Source organism: Gekko japonicus, unplaced genomic scaffold (assembly GCF_001447785.1).
Source record: "Gekko japonicus isolate JY-2015 unplaced genomic scaffold, Gekko_japonicus_V1.1 scaffold466, whole genome shotgun sequence".
NCBI lineage: Eukaryota > Metazoa > Chordata > Lepidosauria > Squamata > Gekkonidae > Gekko > Gekko japonicus.
In genome coordinates, this window is record NW_015177019.1 from 267915 (window position 1) to 281835 (window position 13921).

The window sequence follows — 13921 nt, forward strand, 5'->3', positions numbered from 1 at the left end:
TTGACAGTGAAATTCCCAAACTATAACTTGGGAATTCCCATGGTGTATCTGTATCTACCCTGTATCTACAGCCAAGCAATCACTGGGGAAAGGAGCAATTCTGCCTCATCTTTACATACCTGTGTATGCGCTGTCCAGAGGAGGACAACAAAGGTGGTGAGCGACCTGAAGACCACCTCCTGTGAGGAAAGGCTGAAGGAGCTGGGTATCTTTAGCCTGGAGAGGTGATATGATAGCTATCTTCAAGTATCTGAAGGGCTGTCATATAGAGGATGGAGCAGAGTTGTTTTCTCTTGCTACAGGAGGTCAGACCAGAATCAATGGTTGAAATTAAATCAAAAAAGTTTTTGGCGAAACAAGAACTTCCTGACAGAATGGTTCCTCAGTGAAACAGGCTTCCTCAGGAGGTGGTGGGCTCTCCTTTGGTGGTTTTTAAGCAGAGGCTAGATGGCCATCTGACAGCAATGCTTGATTCGCTATGAATTTAGGCAGATTGTGAGAGGGAGGGCAGCAAGGGATGAGTCAGTGCTTGACTCTTGTGCCAGAGTAATGCCAATCACCACTTTGGGGTCAGGAAGGAATTTTCCTCCAGGTCAAATTAGCCCAGTTTTTGCCTTCCTCTGGGCATAGAGCAGAGACCATAGGGGGGAGTGGTGGGGGAAGGTAGCTGTAAATTTCCTGCATTGTGCAGGGGGTTGGACTAGATGACCCTTGGGGGTTTTCCATCTCTGTGTTTCTGTGTTTTTTAAGTTGCAACTGACTGAATGTATAAGGTAGCCCTTATTTAAAGGACCTTGGTCCTGAAAGAATACTGTGCTGCAGGGGTCCTCAACCTTTCTGAGCCTGCAGACACTTTCAGAATGTTAAGACAGTGCAGTGGCCAGCAGTACAAAATGGCCCTGCTCCCTGCCACCTGGGCACAAAACAGCAGTCAGCCTTCTCTCTGTGCGGGTATTTTGCAGTGTCTTTACACGAGGAGTGATTAGGCTTAGACTGGATAGGACTACATTTTAAAACAATCCAGTTATACCCAATGCAAAGATGAGGCAGGAGTGAAGGCAGCATGATATAGCCCGATCTTTTCAGATCTCAGAAGCTAAGCAGGGTCGGTACTTCGATGGGGGGATCACCAAAGAAGATTCTGCAGAGGAAGGCAATGGCAAACCACCTGTGCTTCTCACTTGCGTTGAAAGCTTAATTTGTTCACCTCTTTTGCCCCACGTCTACCTCTCTCAGAGCAAGTTAGACTGCTCTCATCAAAGTTTGGAAATCACTGCCTTCAGTACCTGAAATGCTGTAGTTAGGGCCAGACTACACATTTATGTTTGAAGGAGTTGGCTCCAGGTTCCCTGGACCCAACTCGGGTCTCCCACAGACAGGCAGCAGCTTTGGGAAATTGATTTTTTTTTTTAATGCTGCCACAGAGGGGAGGGAGGATGCCTGGAACTGTGTGCCTATGGAGAAAGATCTATTTTTTGAATAATTCATGTTTTGTACACCACTTGGACACCAGGTCCTTTATAGTGAATTTCCAGGTGGTGGCTGGCAATCTCCTGAAACTACAGCTGATCTCCCAACTATAGAGATCAGTTCTACTAGACAAAATGGCAGGTTTGGACAGTGGACTCTGTGGCATACCACCCCCAGTGATTTCACACTCCTTCCCAAACTCCACCCTTCCTGAACTCTGCCCCCCAAACTCCAGGAATTTCCCAACTCAGAGATGGCAACCCTGGGGAAACAGCAGGAGCCCTTCGCTCTTGGTGGTACTCCAAGCCCATTTGGGCTCTCCTTTTTTTTTTTTTTAGAAGTCATTCCATGGCTAACAAGAAGAAATTTCATTTAGGTGCCGTTGAATGAATTTGTGTATTGTGTATTTGTACTGTTGACTGTAATTTTTTAAAATTTGTAGTTAAAAAAAAATCAAGCCATTCCCTTCAGCTGCTGTGTGCCATGGAGAACCCAAGCTGGTTTCCTGGACCCAATTCTTTAAAAACCCTAATGTGTAGTTTGACCCTTAGTTATGCAGACTGTAAATGCAACCGGTCAACACACACTGAAGAATTTCAGACAGACGATATAATCCAAAAGAGGAACGGTTCCCAAACGGTTTCTGGTTTGTCATTTCAGACAGAACCATTTTAGAACCGGTTCCCTACCAGAATATATTTGTAATTTCACACACAAACGCTTCTGTCCCATTTAGGAAAAGGGGCTGAAGTGTTTTAACTGTCAACCGCTTCCAAGTAGTCTTCAGTTTCCTCTCCCGGTTACGATGCACTTTTCCCCACCGTTTTTCGCTTGCGCGGGCGATCTCCAACTTTTTTTTTTGAACGTTCTATAGCGTTATAGCGCTCTAAAGCGAACGTTCAAAAAAAAAAGCTGGAGATCACCCGCACAGGCGAAAAACGGCGGGAAAAAGCGGTGCAGTCTGAAATGGCAAACCGCTTCAGATCCAGCTCTACCAGAAGGGAAAAGCCATGTGTGAAATGGTAGCCCTATACCAGTTTACTCCACAACGGATCAAAAACGGCTTCAAACCGGCTTCAAAAGGGTAATGTGAAATTCCTGACTGTCTATGCAAAACTGAATCAAATACATCACAGCTCCGGATGATAGCCTATAAACCATGAACAAAGACAAACAGTAGCTTGATAGAGTGTGTCTGTACCAGTCATTTTTATCACAACCTGCTTTTGATAATCATGTGACCAGCTGGCTCAGTGCAAATCATATCCTGTAGGACTTTGTTTTGTTCAAGGGTGTACCTCATTAAATGCCTCATGACCCTTTTAGCCACAGTGTCATCAACCCAGTAATAGACAGTAAAATGTCTTTGAATTGTAACTGGTCCATAATAGGCACAATCTGTTAAACATTATTAAGATTTTTAATGCTTTGTTTTAATACTAATACACCTTGCTTTGGACACCAAGGGAAAGGCCCCTTTTCTCTGCACACAACCCCCCCCCCCCACATTCTACTTTCTCCAGGAACTGACAAATATGTTTAACTAATACTTCTTTTTTACAGAGCCCAAAGGAAACATTAATAGGTAAATAATATTCCTACTAAAATTCTGTAATATATTTTTTCCATGTTCTAAACAGAATACTAGTAAAATTCAAAAGCTACATTGAAACGTACCTTGGGAGAGATGGTAAACTGTCACAACTAAGGAAATTTGAATGTTGTCTTGGATATGCAACTGTAAGTGTGGTATAATTCATGCTATTATATCTATTTGACACAATTTGTTTAAGTTAGATATGTCCACATAAATCTTAAATGAATTGACTTTTGTTGCTTTAAATCAAGGAACTACACATTATTTAAGCACCGTTTCTATGCTTAATATTCAGAATGACAGAATACATAATATTTGGCACAGAAGAAACACAAATTCATCTTGTTACAAGTCAGGCCTTAGTATATGTAGGCAACTTTATTTTATTTTGTAAGGGTGGGCAGAGTATTCTCCAAGACCAGAGGGGTTTAAATAGTATGGAAAAGTTTACCATTCTGCAGCTGTTTGATTCCTTTTTTATTAGGGTTGCTGGGTCTTACCCGGCTGCCAGTGGGAGGGGTTCTTCTTCCACTTTGGGAGATCTTTGACACACACTCAAAGCACCCACGCCACAGTGATGTCACCCAGAAGTGATGTCATCACGCAGGGCACATTGTGGGCAGGGCCTCTATCATTCAAGGAAAAACCATAGTGCTGGTGTGTGTGTGCAGACCACCTCCAATCAGGGTTTTTTTTTTTCCTTTTTAGGCATTGTTGATTGCAAAGATTCTGTAGTCATAGGCAGACTTTGGAATAAGTTCCATTGTCCTTTGTAAGACTTAGGGCCAATTCACATATTAAATGTCTACATAGCAGACACATGGCTATCACATGGACTTTGGATCCAATGTGTGTTTGGAGTTCTGGTCTGGTCAGTTCCCAGGCATGCAGTGGCCTGATTTGGATTGGGACTGTGGTGTGCAGGGAGAATCAGCCTTTCCCCTGGTGCCATTCTCACAACCTGAAATGGTACCGGGGAACCTCTGTTTGCCCCACTGGGAAAGCTTACATCTATATGAGTTTCCCCAGAGGGGCAAATAACAGTTCCTTGGTGCTGTTTTAGGTCAGGAAAATGGCACCGAGGAAAAGACTTTCACCCCTTTTCACCATGCACCAAAGTTACAATCTACCTATCTACCTGGGAACTGAGTGTCAGCAAGCTGCCATTCTGTTTTCTGTGACCTCTGTGTACATATCCTTTCCCTGTTACACCCGGCTTGGTTTCTATCATCCTGCTCCTGCGTTGGAATGCAAAAGATAACTGCTGGAGGTTGTGTGGGGGAGAAGATGCTGTAATGCTTGCCTATTGATTTTCCCATGAGTACTGCACCTGTGTTTTGTCTGATGTTCTGCCTGGTTCCCATGTACTGGGCGCGCAACCGTTTCATTAGCCCGCCAGCGGGAAAGCTGTTCATTGGATCTGTATCTGTTTGAAGTTCCTTTATTATGCTTGACCTAACTGTGTATCCCCAGTTCTAACAAAGAACGTGTTTGAGTATATCTTCAACGCTTTGAAATAAATTTTGCTTTTCTTGAAAACGTGGATTTATTCTCGATGCTTGGGGATCCAACATATTGTTAGAACTGCCTTTTCCTATCGTTCCGAATCTGACAAGATCATGAGCGGAATTGAGGGAAATCTACCTAACACTGAGGGAGACTCGGGATCGGTCCCACAAACCTCCGCGTCTTTGGTGTTCACGACGGCAGCCTCGATGGAGGGTGCCGTGGGGGGAGCGATTCCCCGCCTGCCTGCACATCTGTCTTGGCCGCCTCCGACCCCTTCGCAATGGGGTCCGCGGAAGACTCACCAGCAGGATGATTGGACTATGTACAACACCCAGGGCACCCGTGAGGTGTACTCCCGTCGGGGGAGCGGATTACGTGAGAGTCTGTTTGACAAGGGATTGTTCCCGGAGCCAGGGTCTACCTCGGAGAAGGAGAGTCCCAAGCAGGACCTCGAGGAGTGGATGTTCGAGCCGTCGGGACCGCGTGGTCACGCAGAAGATGAGGAGGGCACCGAAGCCTTCCAAACGGAAGAGGACTATGACCCACCCCCGGACTACCGCCCTCGGGACCCCATCCCGGAGGAAACTACCGGGGAACGACTAGCAGAACTGGAAGACTCGGTGAGAGACTTAATGCGGGCATTCCAGGATGTGATGGAAGGTCTGCCGGGAATGATGGACGTTAGAATGGCTAATTCCCTAGACGCACACGCCGCGCAGCAACAAGTTGCTCCTGCACCGGGATTTCCCGCGCCGCCGATGCCTGCTCAACCGCTGATGGGACCTCCGCTGCAAGCACCGGGAGTTCCCGCGCAGCAGGTACCTGTCCAGCAGCCGGTGAGACCGCCTCCGCCAGTGCCTGCGCAGCCGCCGATGCCAGGGGGTCCGCCGGTGCCGGGTCTGCCGCCGCCGCTGAGGCCAATACCAGCAGGGCCACCGGTTGTACCGGGTTTCCCTCCCAGGGGAGCTCCGGGGCAGCTGGGCCCGTTGGTGAGGCCTCCACGACCCAGACCCAAGGATCTGCTGGAGGCTACCTTCGACGGCAACCCGGATGAACTCGCTTTCTTCACGGTGAGGGTGCATAAATTCGTAGAAGAGAGTCGACACCTGTTCCGAAATGAAGCTGGTCTCATTGATGTCATCTCGGCAAGACTGAAAGGAGACGCCGCCACATGGTATGTTGGACTGCACAACGACCGCGGTCCGGAACTTTTGAATTTGCGAGCATTCATGTGGGCGCTGAGGGCGAGATTCGAAGATGTCAACGCGAGTCAAAGAGCTAAAGCGTTCCTCCGGACCTACCGCCAGAACAAGAAGTCGGTTCGCGAGTACACTCTGGAATTCCACAAGCAAGCAGCTAAGCTCCGAGACTACCCTGATCATATATTGGCTGAGATGTATCGCTTGGGTCTCAACGCAGAAATCCGAGAAACGGTTCTGAAAACTGTCAACCCTGTCTCCCTGATGGCCTGGACCCAAGAAGCTGAAAATGCAGAAGACCGGCTCACCACCATCAAACTCGACCTGGCTGCTACGACCAACAGACCCGCCGCTGTCGGTGCCTCTAAACCCAAGACTCAACGCCTGTCGGAATCGGCAAGGGAACTACGGATGAAGATGGGGCTCTGTCTCAAGTGCGGGGAGAAGGGGCATTTCGCTGTGGATTGTGGCAGCCGTCAAGTCAAAGACAAGCCGCCTACCCCAAGCCCGAAGACACCGCTGTCGGGGAAGAAGGGGATGGCTAAACCGCGTTTCTCCAAAGCTCTGCAGGCAGCCCAAGGTTCGGGGGAAAATGAACCGGCTGCCGCCGAGTCCGAAGAAGAGCTGGTGGCTGAAACGGCGGAAAACGACAACGGCCTGTTGTGAGAGGCGCAAAACGACAAGGCCATTCTAATGCTGCGCCCAAGGTGGTGAGAGAAACCCCTTCCCTATTTTTCGTGACTGTCTCCTTAATGAATCCGCTCCTAGGAACCCACGTTAGGGTAAGAGCGTTGATTGATTCTGGGTGTGGGAGGGATCTCATCAGCCCTAGAGTGTTAGTTGCACTGGAAGCGGGGATAGTCCCCTTGAAGTCCCCCATCATTTTTACTCAGATGGATGGGGCACCCATGGAACCTTGTACGCACGAGACTATGGCTTTGCGGTTGGGGGCGGGAGATCATTGGGAATCCAGGTCCTTCATTGTCACCCCTAAATCGCAGTTCGACTTAGTACTGGGGAGTCCCTGGTTGTTTACCCATGACCCTTACATCTTGTGGGAAGAAGGGGTTGTCAAATTTGTGTCGGCTAAGTGTGTGGATCACTGCTGGGTGGATTCGTGGGGGGACCAGCCGACCACACAGTTCCCCTGCGGCACTTTGCAACCGGAAGAGTTAGCTTCTTTGCCTCGAGAGTATAGAGACTTGGCAAAGGTGTTTGGCGAAGAGGAAGCTAACGAATTGCCCCCTCATCGCTCGACTGACTGTGCTATTGAACTTTTGCCTGACTGTAAATTACCCAAAGGTAAAATTTATGCGATGGGGCCGGCTGAAAAAGTCGAACTGCGGAACTTTATTGATAAAAACCTAGCCCGAGGTTTCATTCGCCCGGCTTCCTCCCCTTTCGCCGCGCCTGTACTTTTCCGAAAGAAGAAGGACGGGGGGCTTAGGTTGTGCACTGACTATAGGGGTTTGAACGCTGTTTCTTTGTCCAATGCTTACCCCCTCCCATTAATTAAGGACTTGGTAGCTGAGGCCACCAAGGGCAAGATCTTCTCGAAACTTGACCTCCGGGATGCATATTTCCGTGTGCGCATCCGGGAGGGGGATGAAAGTAAGACTGCATTTAATACCCCTTTGGGGCAGTTTGAGTACCTCGTTATGCCCTTCGGCCTTCAAGGGGCTCCGGGGGTCTTCATGAACCTAATCAATGAGGTCCTACATGAGTTTCTATTCAAAGGAGTGGTCCTTTACCTTGATGATGTGTTGCTGTACTCTCAGGACCTCCAGTCGCATATTAAATTGGTGCGCCAGGTCCTTAAGCGACTTTATGAACACCACTTGTTTGCTAAGCTGTCAAAATGTGAATTCCACAAGACATGCATTGACTTTTTGGGATACCGCATCTCTGGGGGGAAGGTTGAAATGGACCCTGCTAAAATTCAGGCTGTACTTGACTGGGAGCCCCCCAGGACCCGCAAACAATTGCAAATGTTCCTCGGATTTGCCAATTTTTACAGAAATTTCATCCAGAATTTCGCGCAAATTGCCCTTCCCCTGACTGAGTTGCTAAAGACCAAAGGGAAGGGTTTTGATGCTACGAAACCTGGCGCCCCGCTTAAATGGTCCCCTGCTTGCGCAGAGGCTTTTGAGAAACTTAAACTGATGTTCACCTCCGAGCCGGTGCTGGCGCGCCCTGATGAATCTAAGAAGTTTATTGTCCAAACTGATGCCTCGGATGTGGCTATGGGGGCCGCTATTTTGCAAGAAGGGGAAGATGGTCGGTTACATCCCCTGGCATTTGTGTCTAAAAAGTTTTCTGATGCCGAACGAAACTGGGGGATTTGGGAAAAGGAAGCGTCAGCGATCCGGCTGGCTCTCTCCACTTGGAGGCAGTGGCTGGAGGGGGCGCAACTGCCGTTTGAAGTCTGGACTGATCATAAGAATCTGGAGATGCTGAAATCCCCCCGTTCTCTCAACGCTAAGCAACTTCGTTGGGCGGACTTCTTCGCTAAGTTTCGATTCACACTTCGTCATTTCCCGGGGGCGGCTAATTCCCTGGCTGACGCGCTTTCACGCCTCCCACAACATGACAGTCAGCGTGAGATCATCATGGACTCTGTTTTTTCCCCCTCCCATCTGGGGGGGGCCGTGGTCACCCGGGCGCAAGCGCGAACGATTCCACACTCTGATGAGACTTCGCCTTCCCTGTTCCCTGTGGGAGGGGGGGCCTGGGTCCAGAAATATCTTTCTGCTTTTACTGCTGAGGATGATGCCTCCCTTAAGACATTACCTGATTGTGTCCGTAGCCCTGAAGGTCTGATTTATTCTGGAGACAAATTGTATGTGCCTATTTCGATGAGGAGGGAGGTGATGGAGTCTGCTCACGGTTCGAAACTGGCAGGGCATTGGAGTTTCGTTAAATCTTTGCAACTCATCCGCAGACAATTCTGGTGGCCACAAATGCGCAAAGACCTCTTGATGTTTGTTAGGTCCTGCCAAACCTGTGCCTTAACTAAACCCAGGATGGGCAAGCCTCCTGGTTTACTGCAGCCACTCCCTACTCCGTCGAGACCATGGGAAGTGGTGTCCATGGACTTTATTACTGACCTCCCTGCGAGCAAAGGGAACACTGTTATTTGGGTGGTTGTTGATTTGTTTTCTAAGCAAGCTCATTTTGTGCCTTTTCCTTCCTTGCCTACAGCTCAGAGGTTGGCGAAATCGTTTATGTCCCACGTGGTGAAAATTCATCAATTACCTGCTAAGTTAATTTCTGACAGGGGGACCCAATTTGTTTCTAAATTTTGGAGGGAACTTCTTTCCATTTTAGGGGTCGAACAAGGGCTCAGCAGCGCGTATCATCCTGAAACTGACGGACAAACGGAAAGGGTTAATCAGACTCTGGAACAATACCTGCGTTGTTTTACTAATTATCAACAGAATGATTGGTGTGAATTATTGCCTCTTGCTGAATATTGTTATAACAATACGGTCCATAGCTCCACAGGCATGTCTCCTTATAAAGCTGTATCTGGTTACGACAGTCCCCCCCTCCCTTTCTTGGAGGGGATGGGCCAACGTCCTGTGGGGGATGCTGATACATGGTGTATGTCCTTGCAAAAAGCATGGCCTCTGCTATGCCAAACACTTGACGCAGCCAAGGCTGCTTACAAGACCCAGGCAGACAAGGGTAGGGTGGTGGGGTTTGATCTGAAACCTGGGGATCTTGTGTATGTCTCGACCAAGAACATTAAGATGCTGCGGCCTAGCAGGAAATTGGGGTGGAAGTTCATAGGTCCATTCAAAGTGCGTAAAGTCATAAATGATGTGGCGGTTGATGTTGTTTTGCCTAAGAATTTACGTGCCTTGCATTCTGTCTTTCACATGAGTCTATTGAAGAAGGATCCTGGACCGTCTCCTTGGAGACCAGAGACTACTCCTCCTCCGCCTGTCATATTGGAAGGGGATGAACATTTTGAAATTGCTGATATCCTTGATTGTAAAGTGAAACGTGGTAAACTCTGGTACCTTATCGAATGGGTTGATTTCGGTCCCCAGCACCGCGAATGGGTGGAAGAAGGGGATATTCGGGCCCCTTACCTGATCCGTAGTTTCCACAGAAGGTTCCCGGACAAACCGGGAGGTCTCCCGCCCAGCCCGGGAGATCTCCCGCCCGGCCCGGGAGGTGTGTTGTAAGTGTATTTTAAGGGGGGCAGTATGTCAGCAAGCTGCCATTCTGTTTTCTGTGACCTCTGTGTACATATCCTTTCCCTGTTACACCCGGCTTGGTTTCTATCATCCTGCTCCTGCGTTGGAATGCAAAAGATAACTGCTGGAGGTTGTGTGGGGGAGAAGATGCTGTAATGCTTGCCTATTGATTTTCCCATGAGTACTGCACCTGTGTTTTGTCTGATGTTCTGCCTGGTTCCCATGTACTGGGCGCGCAACCGTTTCATTAGCCCGCCAGCGGGAAAGCTGTTCATTGGATCTGTATCTGTTTGAAGTTCCTTTATTATGCTTGACCTAACTGTGTATCCCCAGTTCTAACAAAGAACGTGTTTGAGTATATCTTCAACGCTTTGAAATAAATTTTGCTTTTCTTGAAAACGTGGATTTATTCTCGATGCTTGGGGATCCAACACTGAGTTTTGACAGTTCACACATTCCCCACATGGACTTTGTAACATGTAAAACAACCCTTACATCTGAGTAAATGCACATAGAACTGGGCTGCATGGCTAAAATATTATATGTTTTTACCTAGGATTAAACCCTACCGAGTTCATTGTGCTTACTTTAAGTAACTATACATTCACATTTCATATGAAAATCACTCCCATTTTTAGTAGCCTTCAGTTAGCTTAATACTGAAAAGCAAGATGACTTCTTTGGAAATGTGAGACCTTGTTATAAGATCCAGATATGTGGGCTTAAATTCTATTAATCCATTCTACTAGCACAGAGCCTTTCTCTGGTGGAGGGTGCATTGATCTGGTAGAAGAGGTGCGTCCCACTGGATACAGGCTCCACTGCTAAGGACAGAAATTCCTCCAGCTCATTGATATTAACACTAATGATTCATTTTTCTAGAGGAAAAAAAAAGATACTGAAGGTCAAATCTGTCTAGAACAACACCCTCCATGCATTGTAGGGAATGGTTTTAGCATGTTTTATTGGTGGTAACAGCGTTCCGTGCGCCTTGGGGTTTAGTCATGCCGGCCACATGACCACGGAAACGACTTCGGACAGTGCTGGCTCTTCGGTTTGGAAACAGAGATGAGCACCGCAACCCTAGAGTCGGACTCGACTGGCTTTCGAGCAAGGGAACCTTTACCTTTTTTATTGGTGGTTGTAAGTGATTTTAAAACATTTATTGTTGTTTGCTGTTGTATGTTCTACATTGCTTTGAGTGGCACAGAACCATAGAGATACAGAATGCCTCTCTTTTAGAAATATGGAAGTCTAACAGTGCCATCCTAAGGAGAGTTAAACCCTTCTGAGGCCATCGACTTCAATGGGCTGAAATGCACACAGGTCTTTCTGTAGGATGGCAAAGGACATGTATTTTACCCCTGCTAAAAGGCACCTTCATCTTACTTCATGGATTCCAGGGTTTAGCTCTCCTATTCAAAACAGGTGACAGAGGTGAGCTCTGAGTCTGGCACAAATGAAGTCCCACTCCCAGCTGATCTATATGATGCTTTACTTCTCTTCCAACAGTTACACCATTTATATAACAGCAGTAAAATGATGCTGTAACTAATATGTCCTCATTCCACTTCACAATGGAATCCATTTTGTTTGGATAGCACAGCCAAAGGGGCAGAGTGAATGGAAGGTACAAAATATTACATATTTCTTTTGTAAAGGAAGTTTAATGTTATATATTCCATGATTTGTGTAGGATTTTAAGTCTCTTCCAAGCAAGACTAGTGCTGTAGACATAAATGCTCTGGTCTTCTCTGCTTTCTATTAATTTAGCAGACATTCCAGCCTGGTGTTGTGAAATACTTAAGTAACAAAAATAGTTGTATTAATGAATTACTCATGAGCTTATTGTTTATTAGCCAGTGTTGTTACTGCTCCCCCACAAACATGTAAATATACAGTCAGAGTAACATGGGGAATTAGCTTGCATGTTTGTGCATGGTGCAGAAAACTGGGATCTTTTTACTTTAAAAGGTGGCTGTGAGTAGTGAGTTTTCAGCAGCAACAGGAAAAAGCTGACAGAGACCTGATTTAAAAAGAATAGAGTTTATTGAGGGATTTGGAACAATAGTCGTAAGCAAACACTAGCAGTACTGAACCAAAGAACAAGACACATTCGTTTTCCGAACTAATATAGCAACAACAACCAAACATTCAGCAGAGTCACTCCAGTTTGGAGCAGGAGTAACTCTTTGAGCTAAAGGTGTACATGTTGGAAAATGGGATATAGGAGGCATAGTGAAAACAGTTGGAACAGAGGTGTCCAGTCTTCCAGATATGACGGCCTAAAGAGGAGAGGTATTCCCAGTAGTCATGTATGGCTGCGAGAGTTGGACTATAAGGAAGGCCGAGCGCCGAAGAATAGATTCTTTTGGACTATGGTGCTGGAGAAGACTCTTTTTTTTGGGGGGGGCACTGCAACTAAGACTCTTTATTGGCATTTGAGTAATTCCAAAATTCCAGCTTCAGGAGCTCAGAGAAATTTCATTAAGTGGCTATGTTGTTAGTCGCGTCAAACGACGGCAAACGGTGTGTGGGGTGGGGAGTTATTTAAGGACACAGGATGTAAAACTCAAACAGGGGAGGGGGAAAAAAGGATGTTTGCTTGTCAAATAGCTTCAAGTTTGTTTGTTTTTTGGGGGGGAGGGAAAACTACGCCTGGAGGTTGGCCCATTCTAAGAGTAGTATGTTAACTATGAAAGGATTTCAAAACACTCTCCAAGCAGATCCAAAACCAATGAAGTCACCATTCAGAATTCAGTTCTCATCTTGGGGACTTCACCACCCCAAATCCAAAGACGCCGCCTCTCAACGAACGGCATAGCGGACAAGCCGCGAGCCCCGGATCTCTCGCACTCTCTGGCAGTGGCACAAGATGGTCAGGATGCTGTGGAAACGCTTGTCGGCCTTCAGCTGCGTGAACTCTTCCATGTCCGCCTCCACAATGAAGAACTCACCTTTTGTGTCCTTAGTTTCTTCTTCCTTGAATCTGAAATAGAGATTCCTGACAGTACTGGACATAGATTTAGTGGGCTGGCGCATGATCTTGTACTTGCTGGCCACGGCCTTGTTGATTTCTTGAATCACGGCATTCACTTGATTGTATGACAGGCGACCTCGCATGTACGCAGGCACGCTTTCGAACTCCTCCACCGTCACGAAAGGGATTTCTTTCACGGGCTTGACCTCCTTTCCTGGCTTCTTCTGGTGCCCCGGTTCAGGCTCTTTGCCCTGCTCCTCCTTCGCAGGCAAGCTCGCGGTGCTGGTGGGGACTGCATTGGGCAGGTAGAAAGGCATGTTTTCTTCAAGGTGCTGGGCTTCATTGTAGTCCTTTTCAATCAATTCCTGGAGCTCCTTGAGTTGAACTTGCTGCCTCTCCTGGTGGTGACATTCCAGCTCCATCTTATTGAGGAAGTCGTTCAAAAGAAACATCTCGTGGAGTATCTTACTGAGCACCGTCTTCAGAGACGACTCCTGGCCTATCCTGGCCCATCCAAATACTGCAGTAACGTCTTGATGTTTGAAATCTTGGCGTTGATGTGGGAGCACAAGCCGTCTAAATCCGGGGAGGTCATCTTATGACTTCCCCTTTCCCTGCGTAACACAGGAGAGCCCCTCGCCTCTTCCTCGCCCATCTCCAGCTCCAGGGAAAAGTCCATTCCAGCTGCTGGGATTCAAGGATTCCCTGGAGAAGACTCTTGAGAGTCCCTTGGACTGCAAGAAGATCAAATCAGTCAATCCTAAAAGAAATCAACCCTGACTGTTCCCTGGAAGGCCAGATAATGAAACTGAAGCTCAAATACTTTGGCCACCAAATGAGAAGGGAGCACTCACTGGAGATGACCCTGATGCTGGGAAGGATTGAAGGTCAAAGAAGACGGGGACGGCAAAGGATGAGATGGTTAGACAGTGTCATAGATGCAACGAACATGAAATTGAGC

General features: G+C 47.4%; 1 pseudogene; it reads right to left on the reverse strand.

Annotated features, from left to right (window-relative positions):
• Nucleotides 1-12788: 12788 nt before the first annotated feature.
• LOC107124311 lies at nucleotides 12789-13555 on the reverse strand (annotated as a pseudogene).
• Between the last annotated feature and the right edge of the window lie 366 nt (nucleotides 13556-13921).